General features: G+C 39.6%; 1 long non-coding RNA gene across 1 annotated transcript; it reads left to right on the plus strand.

Moving 5' to 3' along the window:
- The first annotated feature begins 5169 nt into the window (after positions 1-5169).
- LOC121399264 lies at positions 5170-11801 on the plus strand. The gene is made up of 2 exons (XR_005964863.1): positions 5170-5390; positions 10809-11801. It is a non-coding gene; the product is annotated as an uncharacterized LOC121399264 (long non-coding RNA).
- Positions 11802-13425: the final 1624 nt, after the last annotated feature.

Consider the following 13425-nt stretch of genomic DNA (forward strand, 5'->3'; position numbering starts at 1 on the left):
GACCTGCAAGTACATCTTGCTGCAGATGTGTATCTGTACATCGTTCTACAATTCAGTGCAATTTACACAAAGAACATGTGTATGGCAGGGGGATGAGAAAGAAGCCCTTTCTGCACTCACAACACAAACAGAGTCGCTTGTTGTATGTAAAAGCTCATTTAGACAAGTCATTTTGGAACAAAGTGCTTTGGGCTGATGAGACAAAAATGTAGTTATTTGGTCATGACAAAAACGCTTTGCATGGCGGAAGAAGAACACCGCATTCCAAGAAAAACACCTGCTACCTACTGTCACATTTGGTGGAGGTTCCATCATGCTGTGGAGCTGTGGGTCTAGTTCAGGGACTGGGGCCCTTGTTAAAGTTGAGGGTTGAATGAATTCAACCCAATATCAACAAATTCTTCAGGATAATGTTCAAGCATCAGTCACAAAGACATTTTGTATGGCAAATGGTCAAAAATACAGCCATACAGAATTCAGTCATCAAAGGCTATAGGAGGCGTCGAGAGGCTGTTACATTTGCAAAAGGAGCTCAACTAAGTATTGATGTAATATCTTTGTTGGGTGCCCGAATTCATGCACCTGTCTAATTTTGTTATGATGTATATTGCATATTTTATGAGATATGCCGGGAGATTGCAGAAGTCTCTTACCTCCCGGCACGTCTTTCCTTGGTTGTTGGTGCGCAGGTGCGGACTTCCGGATCCACGTCTAGAATGACGCCGGCGTTTTATGCCGAGCATCATGACGTCACCAAAGACGCCGGATTTGTATTTTTGACGCCAAAACTCCTTTAAAAGGCCAATCCTCCATTTTGTGAGTGCCCAAGCTGGTTACAGTTCCTGCTGAAGCGTTATTCTTGTGATTTGTACTCCTGGTTTTTGACTCCTGCCTGACTTCTGACTCCGATTCTTGCCGCCTGCCTCGACCCTCTGCCCGATTCTCGTCTACATCTTGTCTTTTCCTTTTTTTACTGGAAAAAAAAATCGAGTTTTTCAAGATTTATTATACCCCAATAATGGAAAGAGTAAGAATCAGAAACAGTGACATACTGGCGGGACACCGGGAAAAAACCCGGTGGGCCCCGACCTTCATGGACCCCAGCCGAGCCAGACCCCCATCTCCCGATGCTCAGTTTTTTTAAAAAAAAAAATATTTTTGGTGACGCGCAGTGCCGTGTGCACATGCATGCCGAAGGGGTGGCGTGTGCACATGCACACTAATGGGGCATGAGGGGGCCAGAGGGGGGCCCTGGTCAGCAGTCCCGGTGGGCCCAGAGCCCCCCAGTCCGACTCTGATCAGAAAATCAGGCATCTCAGACCTGCCGAGGTTGTATATAAGTCAAATGGTGAGGTCCCTATACTATTTAGAGGTTTCTGTAGTCTGCGCTGGAATAATCTGAAAAATTCAGGCTTTTCTGGAAAAAGACAAAAAAAATCAAGCGATTCAGGAAAAAACTTGGATTATCATTTTTCGTGTTTGTCCCAATCCGAAAAAATCTGTCTTTTTTATTAAAACATAAGATCCAATCGTGGATTCGAGTTTGGTTGGAATCAAATTCAGGCTGGTGGTGCGAGGCTTCAGTGCTCATCTCTCTACACAACTGGTACCCCTGCCATTGTTTGAAAGGTTCTCAAATGGAAGTAGTGGTGCCACTATCTTGGAAATGAGGTGTTTCTTGCCAGTTGCACATCTAGTATTTGTAATTAGCAAAGCAGAAAGCCCTGTAGGATTTGCTGGTGGCAGAAAGACAGAGAGAAATACATACAGAGAGGGGCCAAGCTGGAGGACACATCTGTGAAATGGCTTGGGGACAAAAATCACGAGCCCAAAAGAAAATTAAACTTGGCTGAAGAAGTGGAAAAGGGCTGGTAGTACATGGTAGAGGCTGACCTAAAGAGCCTAGCCAAAGTCTCACACTTTGCCACACACAGAGCCTGTTTAAGGAGGGTCTCATGTCAGTGGATAGGGGCAGCATGATATACCATTAGGGTATGACATGGGGCTACATGGGGCTAATACAAGGCAAGCCCTAGAGATACATAGAAGCTGAACTGAAATGCTAACTAAGGTAAACTTTGTTTTCCTAGATTGTCCTTTTTACGAGGGACTGCAAATGGGAACTTTTACTCAAAGTGTCTGAAAACCACCGGCGTAAAGTGCCAGAACTGATGTCTCAAAGCTTTGATTGTTTTACTTTGCGAACATAAAATATGTATTGGGGCTGCTGGGCCAACAGCTCTCCTTTTATTTATTTGGAAGTTTTTCTGGTTTACTATAAACACCATTGGTATATACTTAGATCCCACTAGGTAGAGTACCAACCTAAAAAAAAACAATTTTTTGTACCTAACTTTATAAGAATGTGGGAATTTGTGAAATTATACGAGTATCACTTTATTTTTATTTTGGATTCCACAGGGATCCCCCAACTTCCAAACTTTACTGGGCCCCAGAAACACAAGTCAGCTAAGGAATAAGGAATAATTTATCCCTGTTTTATTACCTTTTCTGTGCCCTGATAACTGCTCTAGGAAGGATTGGGGAACAATAATACCAATATTGGCTAACTGACTAGTTGTAATTTTCTCAGAACCATTGGGTGTGTAGTTGTGCCACTATCTGTACCTCCAAACTAAACAGAAAGTATTCATAAGCATTCAAATGTTATCATTTTCATAATAATATTTTGTTGCATCTAGGTTTAGTAAACGCTAAGTTATATTTTAGCCTGTTTTGTCTACATTGGTGATAATCTCCATTATTTGTGTTATTTGCTGGGCACTGAACCCTATAATATCCTTTATGGTAGCCTCCAATTATAAAATGTAATTATTTCCATTGTATAAAAAAACTTTACAGCTTCTAAAACACAGTTTTAAGATAATATAATTGTTTTTGTGTAGAAAACCATGAAGATAATGATAAACAGAAGGTCTCTAACATCACTAGATTGTGTAGCTTTGTAGACATGTGGACGTTGTGGTCCCATTACCTCTTGCAGTTAATTGCATTAGTCCATTCCAACTCCACATGGTGGCACTCAGCAGCTTGCAAACATGCACTGCCACAAATTCCATGGGCGGAAGGTGCTCCCTTAGCAAAAGAAGTAATAGAAGGAAGCACTGTTGTTGTTTAAGCCTATTCATTCATTGCTGTCTCTGCTCTGTCCTAAAGACAAAATGAGTATTTGGGATAATCCTATTGTTCTCAAGCCTGAAAAGAGAACCGTTGGAAACCTACTGAATGAGCTTACTTGATCTGCCCACCTAGTAGTTCATTTTCAGATCTTATTTGCCCATGGAGGTGGGTCTAGTCATTGTTAGAAGAAACGGTGACAATGAGTTAAAATTAGTTTAAATTAACATTTTGTTACAACCACCAAGAGAAACGTGTACAGCCTTTTATTCTACACCAACATCTTATTTGTCTTAGTTCTGAATAATCACGGTCAATTTGAGTAGGGGATGGGCCCTTGGATAAAATAGACTTTGTGTCGTCTCACAGTTTGAGATTTTGGAGGTTACACATAATATAAAATACTACTGCCGCTACTGTCTTATTACTACCCTCTCGTTCTGCATATAACTGCTGTTCTCTTTGCCCTGACTTTATAGACCCCCAATAAAGACAACTCTGCCAAGAATTCTATTTAGTATCAGCCATGGTTTCTGAGAGAATATTACTACAAGGCATAAAGTGAGTAAGGGTGGGATTTGCCTAGTTTTGTAAAGGATCCTTTGTTTGTCAGAGTAGCTGGAAGCTATAGTGAGATCCTCACAATGTGGGGATTTTTTAGCTTTATTCATAATTAAACGAATTGCATATCCAGCAGAGAAAGAAATACACTGGTTGCAACCTGTTGAACAAGGTATTTGGCACTCCTTTTCTCTAGATATATAATGAAGAATATATATAATATAATATATATATAATAAAGTGTCCTACATGATGAGAAGTATTGAGTTGATGTACAATGATGGTGTAGGAGCAGAAAAGTCAAACCTAACCATGTCACCTTCCCAGTCTAGTAAATATTACAAGTATGGGGTATAAGGAGATCCAGAACTTGGATCCCCTTAAGTCTACTTAAAATCATTTTAACATAAAATAAAATCAATAGGATTTTTTTTTGTCTCCAGTAAGGAGTAATGATATCTTAGTTGGGATCAAGTACAAAGTACTGTTTTACTATTACAAAGAACAAGAAGAAAGTTACCAGCACTCACGGTCTTAATTTGCAGGAAAACCTTGCTTTATTTCAGTGCGGTGATGCAACGTTTTGGGGCCACGCCCCTTTATCAAGCAACAGGGGCGTGGCCCCGAAATGTTGCATCACCGCACTGAAATATTAAGACCGTGAGTGCTGGTAACTTTCTTCTTGTACATTGAATAGGAAGCTGCCGAAACTTCCATTACCAAGCACCAGGCGACTCTACAGGAGGGTGTCTTGGGTGTGCGTCCGCTCACACTAATTTGTTTGGACTATTACAAAGAAAAACTAATTTTTTTTAAATTTCTAATTATTTGCATAAAATGACACTCAGCTAATAAGCTAAACCTCCATAATTTGTAGAGAATCAAGCTAGCCACATGTCTAGTGATCCACTCCTTTGGCCAGGTTGCCAAATTAGAATGATATGAGTATCCAGTATGCAGGCCAGTGATCAAGTGACCCTTGGAACCAGTGAAATGCCATGAACTTTGGGCAACTATACACGGACAAATGCGGAGATCAGCCACTGGCATTTTCCACCTGGCTTAGCTCATATCTAGAGGAACTGTAATCAAATAGTAATGAGGAAATTTGATCACTTTGTGATCAAATTGTTAACAAACACATGGCCAGTCCTCTGATAGGCAGGAGTAGATCTACAGAGACTTACACAGAGGTCCGCTCCCCAAGAAAATACCAGATTGAGGGGTGTATAAAGGGGGTAATGAGAAAAAAATATTTTGTGCCAGTAAGGGGAAATCTTTAGTAGGATCTCCACAAAGGACAGAGTGATACACATCCCCATTCACTTTGGCAAGGTTGTCCTATCAAGCTGTTTAGGAATCCTTGATGCACAGCAGCTTTGACAGCATTTCTGTCCTATTCAGGTCAGGCTTTTGACAAGGCCACGTAACAATGTTAACTTTCTTATTTCTTATCCACTCTAGGGATTCTGGAGGCCATTGTTCTGCTGGAATGGAAATTTGCATCTAAATTCTCAAACGTCATAAGAGCGAGCCTGTTTTTCTTGAAGATTTTCTGGTGCTTTGACCTCACCCTAAACACCTCAATCCAGACAAGATTTCCATTTCCTGCTGAAGAGAAGCACGGCAGCCACTTCTTGTTTCACACTAGGGATGGTGTCAACATGATGTTCCATTAAGGGTATAGTCGAGTGAGTACCCGCACACCCTGGCCCAACGAGTATAAGAGATCCCTGGTGCACAGCGAAAATGAGGAAACGGCAACCTCACGAATCAATGGCAGCAGGAATTCACCAGCACACAGGTAATACAAGCAGGATATACCTTGCTAGAAGTTTATTGCAGCATGCAACGTTTCGGGGTTACCCCCTTTATCAAGCATACAGATACAGACTGCATACAACATTTTATAGGTTAAACACATCACATGATCAATTAGGTGGGTGTGTACATACGTGAAATAGTTAACACAACTAATAAAAAACAAATTTATACATGTATTTGTACTAGTGCAGTAGCCGATACTGGTGGCAAAAATTATTCAATAGTGTACAACAGTTGCAATAGAAAAATGTCCCAATAGTAGTTATTCTTTCCTAAGAAATTGAAACAATTAGACACAATACTTAATGTTAAAAGGTGTATCAAAAATAGTATCCATATTATATAAACATGTAAAAAAGTATCAAAAAAGTTTCAAAAGGAGAAAAAGTGTCAAAATTGTCCAAATACCAAATGTCAAAGAACAGGAGTTAAAAAAACCAGATAAAACAGTGTAGAAAATTTATAGAAAATATTTAGAAATTTTTTTTTAAATTTTTTTTTTTAAAAAAGGCTATCATGAAAAGGCAGTAACGAAAGCTATCTTACCCTATCAGGAGACAAGAATCTATCCCTGAGGTAAATCCAGGCAAAATCTGCTTATCTGTAAAAAGGTAAAGAAATTTCATATTAGCACAATTATAAGAAACAGGACATATTGAATTCTTCGTTTAACCCCTTCGGGTGTTGTGATTGCAGGAGCCAAATCCAATAACATTCCCTTTGTAATAAATACTTCTTTCTATCTAAACCTGTTTTGGAATTGACCTTTTCTAAAATCTGCCATCTCAGTTGGGATAAATGATGCCCATGCTCAAAAAAATGTTTCGCCAGCAGTGATTGAGTTTTTCCTTTATCAGGTTTTCCTTCAGGTTTTTTGTTAACAGTTTGTGGCATAGGGGGTAATGGCCGATAGGTCCGAATATTTGATTTGTCTTCGTTAAGTCTTAATTTAATTGCCCGGCTTGTCTGTCCAATATAAATTAGACCACATGGACACTTAATACAGTAAATCACATCCTTGGTATCACACGTGAAAAAGCCCTTAATGTTGTATTTCGTACCGAAATGTGGATGGGTGACTTGGCTTCCAGGTATGATTGCATTACAATGGCTACAGTTTCTATTGGACAGAGAGAGCTGCAGCAACAAATCCGTACTACGTAAGAGGAGTACAAGGCAAAAACTGGGTCGACGAACAACACCGCATTGCAGGACCTAGAGATAAAAATAGAAAAGTTACAACAGGAACTTCTTCAACTCAAGCTCCGCAAATTCAAAAGAGACACGCGGGACTACGAAACTGGCGAAGTATACACGTGGAGGGACAACAGACGGCACTACAGGCATCGCGTGTATTCCCCCACGGGCACTTCAAGAAAATCGGCGACAATGCCTACAGACTCGGATCTCTCTTCGCCTACTTCTTCACAAAGTTCCGCGGTCTCTTTTTTAGGGCAGGACCGGAGAAAAGGCAGCGAAAGACCAGGAGAGGCCGCAGAGCGAAGGCCGTATACAAAAACTCGAACAGGGCGGACATACCGCAGGTAAATAATGTTATTAACTTATCAGGACATGAACTGGGACAGAACGAATTATCGTTACTTGATAAAGGACTGAATTTTGTGCCCACGTATACAGCTGCACCCTTTACATTTGTAATTGACTTGTTTAAGTTCATTAGATCTTTGAAACTGAAAGCATTTTTTCTAGGTAAAGAACAGGAACAAAGGGATAATTTCATTAAGCAATTTAAAAATAAATTGGGTACAAGAAGTTCGTTTGTTCCTCCAGGTAATTTCTCTACTATCGACACCTTCGAGGCGATGGTAATGGCTGATGTCAGTGCCCATAATGCTAATAAACCTATCAAACAAGGCAGTTTACGCAAAAATATTTCTCAGGCAGAATGTGATGCAATGAGATTATTACAGGATAACACTGACATCATCATTACCAGGGCAGACAAGGGCGGTGGGACTGTTATAATGAATAAAATTGACTATAATATGGAGGCATCTCAACAGCTTAATAATACATCCCACTATTTGAGACTAAAGGAGGACCCTACAGCTAAATTTAGAAGTGAGTTAAATACCTTCCTTAATGGGGCGGTATTAGAAGGTGTCCTGTCTGATGAAACCCTTCAACTGCTGACAGAAAAAAACCCTGCAGTGCCTTATATTTATTTTTTACCAAAAGTCCATAAAAGTTTGGATAAACCGCCAGGAAGACCGATTGTCTCGAATGTGGGGTCTATTTGCAAACCCCCTGCCATTTACATTGATATGCAGTTGCAAGAAATTCTCCCTTCTCTACTACCTTGTGTAACCGACACTACTGATTTCTTGGATAGATTGAGCAAAGTAATCTTGCCAAAAAATAATTTTCTTTTATGCTCCTTAGATGTCAAAGACCTATTTACTTCTGTACCCCACAACGAGGGTGTTGAGTGTATATATCAGTATTTATCTGAGTCAAATATTCCATCGCACAAGGTTACTTTCATATGTCAATTGCTTGAGCTGGTTTTGACCAAGAATTACTTTGCGCACAATGATGAATTTTTTCTACAGCTTCAAGGCCATGGGTGCCAACATGGCACCAGCCTATGCCAATATATTTATGGACCACTTCGAGAAAGCACATATTTTTTCCAACAGTGAATTTAATCCCTTCATACACGAATACATGAGATATGTGGACGACACATTCTTTGTCTGGTCTGGGACTAGGGATTTGTTAGAGGATTTTGTCCTCCATTTAAATGGAGTACATCCCACTATTAAATTCACGTTCGAGGCCAACCCTGTTGAGTTACACTTTCTTGATGTTAATATCCAAGTAGAGGGGTCCACATTTGTTACGTCTGTGTACAGTAAACCTACGGATAGGAATAACATACTCAAACCCTTGAGTTTTCATCCACCAGGGTTATTTAAAGGGCTACCACGTAGTCAACTGATGCGGGTCAAGCGTATTACATCTACACCCGAGTTGTACAATTTTGAATCACATAAGATGGTGGAGAAATTTCAGACCCATGGCTATGATAAATCTAGCCTTTTGATTACACAACAAGAGGTGGCCAATGTCCCTAGACAGGTGGCCCTAACTAGGAAGCCTAAATGTAAAACAACTAAATTACAAAGAATTCCCTTTGTAACATCCTTTGACACAAACTCTAAATTTCATTGCAAGACTATACGTAAACATTGGAAAATTCTGAGCACTGATGTTAAGTACGGCCATCTTTTCAAAGCCCCTCCCCTTTTTTCCTATAGAAGGGGTAGAAATGTAGGGGAACTGATTAAACGAAAGGCACCAACCCCTAAAGGGAGACGTAATATTCTAGGGACCCAAAGCACCGGTACCTTTCCCTGTAGAAACTGTAGCCATTGTAATGCAATCATACCTGGAAGCCAAGTCACCCATCCACATTTCGGTACGAAATACGACATTAAGGGCTTTTTCACGTGTGATACCAAGGATGTGATTTACTGTATTAAGTGTCCATGTGGTCTAGTTTATATTGGACCGACAAGCCGGGCGATTAAATTAAGACTTAACGAACACAAATCAAATATTCGGACCTATCGGCCATTACCCCCTATGCCACAAACTGTTAACAAAAAACCTGAAGGAAAACCTGATAAAGGAAAAACTGAATCACTGCGGGCGAAACATTTTTTTGAGCATGGGCATCATTTATCCCAACTGAGATGGCAGATTTTAGAAAAGGTCAATTCCAAAACAGGTTTAGATAGAAAGAAGTATTTATTACAAAGGGAATGTTATTGGATTTGGCTCCTGCAATCACAACACCCGAAGGGGTTAAACGAAGAATTCAATATGTCCTGTTTCTTATAATTGTGCTAATATGAAATTTCTTTACCTTTTTACAGATAAGCAGATTTTGCCTGGATTTACCTCAGGGATAGATTCTTGTCTCCTGATAGGGTAAGATAGCTTTCGTTACTGCCTTTTCATGATAGCCTTTTTTTAAAAAAAAATTTAAAAAAAAATTTCTAAATATTTTCTATAAATTTTCTACACTGTTTTATCTGGTTTTTTTAACTCCTGTTCTTTGACATTTGGTATTTGGACAATTTTGACACTTTTTCGCCTTTTGAAACTTTTTTGATACTTTTTTACATGTTTATATAATATGGATACTATTTTTGATACACCTTTTAACATTAAGTATTGTGTCTAATTGTTTCAATTTCTTAGGAAAGAATAACTACTATTGGGACATTTTTCTATTGCAACTGTTGTACACTATTGAATAATTTTTGCCACCAGTATCGGCTACTGCACTAGTACAAATACATGTATAAATTTGTTTTTTATTAGTTGTGTTAACTATTTCACGTATGTACACACCCACCTAATTGATCATGTGATGTGTTTAACCTATAAAATGTTGTATGCAGTCTGTATCTGTATGCTTGATAAAGGGGGTAACCCCGAAACGTTGCATGCTGCAATAAACTTCTAGCAAGGTATATCCTGCTTGTATTACCTGTGTGCTGGTGAATTCCCGCTGCCATTAAGGGTATAGGGCATAAGCATTGGTATTACTGTAACTGACAGCGTAATTTTTTTATGGAGGGATAACTCATTAGCATTTGGGTCCCAATTCTATCATAGTAAATAATGCCCCAATGCAACAATATTTTGATGGCTCTATCTGTGTTTTACTGTATGTTCCACTTGCCTTGACTTAGCGTGGACATACAATAGCTTTTCAGCTGGAATTATCTTGAGTTTGTGACTAGGAGTTGGTATAGAATTCAAAGGTGTATGGCTTTTTTTCTAGTCATTCAAAAATCATTTTTATTTAAGGGAAATGGAAAACGGGAAAATATACAAAGATATACAGTGCAGTGTAGACAGAGGGTGCGGGGTGTTTGGGTGGAATGTGGTCCACATTGCAGGTATTTACTCGGTCCAGGAGCCTCTCTTCATGTTCCCCCCATGTTTACAGGTTCAGCTGTATAAAAGTTACACCAGTGGTTTCATCTTATGTTAATCTATCCACAGGTATCAGCCCCTATGTACCAAATAATTTAGCAATGCCTCTCCAATGGAATTCCATCTACCCTGAAGTTCCTCTTGGGTGGAATATTGCTGTACTCAAACTGACCCTTTTGCACACTCTTATTGCATGCCATTGTAATTGCTATACCGTTACTCACTGCAAACCTTGCTCGTTGGGTCCCTTTCCCTGACTACCACCATGTTGATGTCCATAACTTAAGGTCCTTTCTTTTTCTTTATTGCAGCCTTCTGTCTCAGGATCATGTGAAAACATCCTGCCTCAAGCTTCCCAGCATCATATCCCCCTTTTTTGAGAGTGGAGTCAACAAATGAAGAATATGGTTGCTTATATCAAAGATTACACATCCCCCAACCTGTTTCACAACCCCCATGCTACCAATAAATGATATGATTTCTTTGGACCCCATCTGTTCATTTGCTGTGAAATATTTTATGTCAGCATGGTAATGAGTAACAATAATAGAAAATAAGGTAAATCAATTTGTTTGAAAACTCCTTTATTAAGACAAGTGTACTCTTCTTTATTAGTGCATCTACAATAAGCACTTGAGAGCAGGATCCTATTTTTATTCTGTATCCCTTGTTTGTTAAAATTTTGTTTGTTATAAAATATTTTTTTTAATGACCAGATTGGTAGACTCATCAAGAAATGTTTCAAATCCTTCTTCCAGTCTCGAAAATTGTGGCGGCCCTCTGTACACCCATCTAATTAATGTTGATGAAAGATCTTTGCGTCCTCTGTTGACCCCTTCCATGTCAATATGTCAATCAATACTTTTACATTGATTATAAATATATTCTTAGTGTTGGTTAATTATCTCCTGGCACTACTTTGTCTTCAGAGCAGTTTACTGTCCTTAAAATGCACAAAAAGTAGAAACATTATAACCTGATTATAGCACTTATGCTTAGCGTTGAATTAGTTGGAACATGATTTACCCAGCTGACTGGGACAATATATGTTCAGAATCTGCGCTTTTTGTTTGTTTTCATCAACCAGCTGACTCCCCTCTGATATTAAAGGTCCCACCCTTTCCTGCTTCATTTTTTTACATGTATAATGCAGGGGTATATTAGCCTATATGTATTATACAGGGGCTTTAGTATCCTATATGTATAATACTGGGGGTATATTATCCTATATGTATAATACACGGACAGACTGTAAAGCATCTCAGATGTCTTTTTCTATAGCCGAATAAACAAAGATCTTCTTATTGTGTTTTGTTTGTGATCATCGATTACATGCACAGTAACCGAGTAGACAAAACCTCCCGAGACGTTGCGAGACACTCAGGGGCTGTAAATTAACACTGAAATATCCCACAGAGCACATGGCAGCTCCATTGTCAACATTTTTCTAACATCATATATTGAATCTCACGCAGTTCTTCTAAGAACTCCATTCATACCCACCCTGAGCAGAATACTGAAAAGAGAATATCACCACAAGGGGAATTTTCCTTTCAGAAATGGACTAAACGGTTTCTAAAAGTGCAAAAGGGGACACATACGTGGCGTTAATGTCTGATTAAATAAGGAATTTTGATCCAAGGATTCCCAATCTCAAACCTAATGCTTTTGCTCTACAAGTCCCAACATTCCCCGACAGCCACTGTGGCTCTTTGCAATAATTACTACTAGTTGTGTTCTTCATTAGTGATGGTCGAATTTGCGCCGTTTCGCTTCGCCGGAAAATTTGCGAATTTCGCATGAAATTCGCGAAACGGCGAAAAATTCGCGAAATGACGCGTCCGTTTTTTCGGCGGCGAATTTTTCCTGCGCATTTTCGCGGGCGTTTCGTGAATTTATTCGCTGGCGGCGAATCGCTCGAATTCGCGCCTGGCGAATAAATTCGCCCATCACTATTCTTCATCCTATTATTTTTATGACATGTATATTGTGTAGAGCCACTTCTGAGCCACATATCATGATATTTATCCCTGTGATGCCGTGTGCTCAGGTCTGAATTCGTTTACTACAGCCCAGCTCTTACTGGAACTGCTTTATAATAAGCAAAACATTGGAATATATCCAGGGACATAAATATTAAGCTCTGTACTCTGGAATTACTACCTATGTAGCTGGTGTATATTAAAAGACTCAGCTTCAGCAGTAATGTATCTGGAATGCCACCTGACTCATTTTGGAAACATCTGAAAATATAGTTATTATTAAAGGGATACTGTCATGGGAAAACATGTTTTTTTTTCAAAACACATCAGTTAATAGTGCTGCTCCAGCAGAATTCTGCACTGAAATCCGTTTTTCAAAAGAGGAAACTGATTTTTTTATATTTAATTTTGAAATCTGATATGGGGCTAGACATATTGTGAGTTTCCGAGGTGCCCGCAGTCATGTGACTTGTGCTCTGATAAACTTCAGTCACTCTTTACTGCTTCACTGCATGTTGGAGTGATATCACCCCCTCCCTTTCCCCCTCAGCAGCCCATCAGCAGAACAATGGGAAGGAAACCAGATAGCAGCTCCCCAATACAGCTGCCTGATAGATTGAAGAAGAACACTCAAAAGTAAAAATCCAAATCCCATTGCGACTTCAGTTACATTGAGTAGGAGAAACAACAACCTGCCAGAAAGCAGTTCCATCCTAAAGTGCTGGCTCTTTCTGAAAGCACATGACCAGTAGTGATGGGCGAATTTATTGCGGCGAATTTGCATGGTTCGCGGCCAGCGAATAAATTTGCGAAACGCCCGTGAAAATTCACGTCAAAAAATCCGCCAGCGTCAAAAAAAAATTTCCCGAAAAAAACGGATGCCGGCGTAAAAAACGGGCGCTGCCGTCAAAAGAGACGCCGGCGCCGTTTCTCGAATTTTCCGCCG

This window comes from Xenopus laevis, chromosome 1S (genome assembly GCF_017654675.1).
Source record: "Xenopus laevis strain J_2021 chromosome 1S, Xenopus_laevis_v10.1, whole genome shotgun sequence".
NCBI classification, from domain to species: Eukaryota; Metazoa; Chordata; class Amphibia; order Anura; family Pipidae; genus Xenopus; species Xenopus laevis.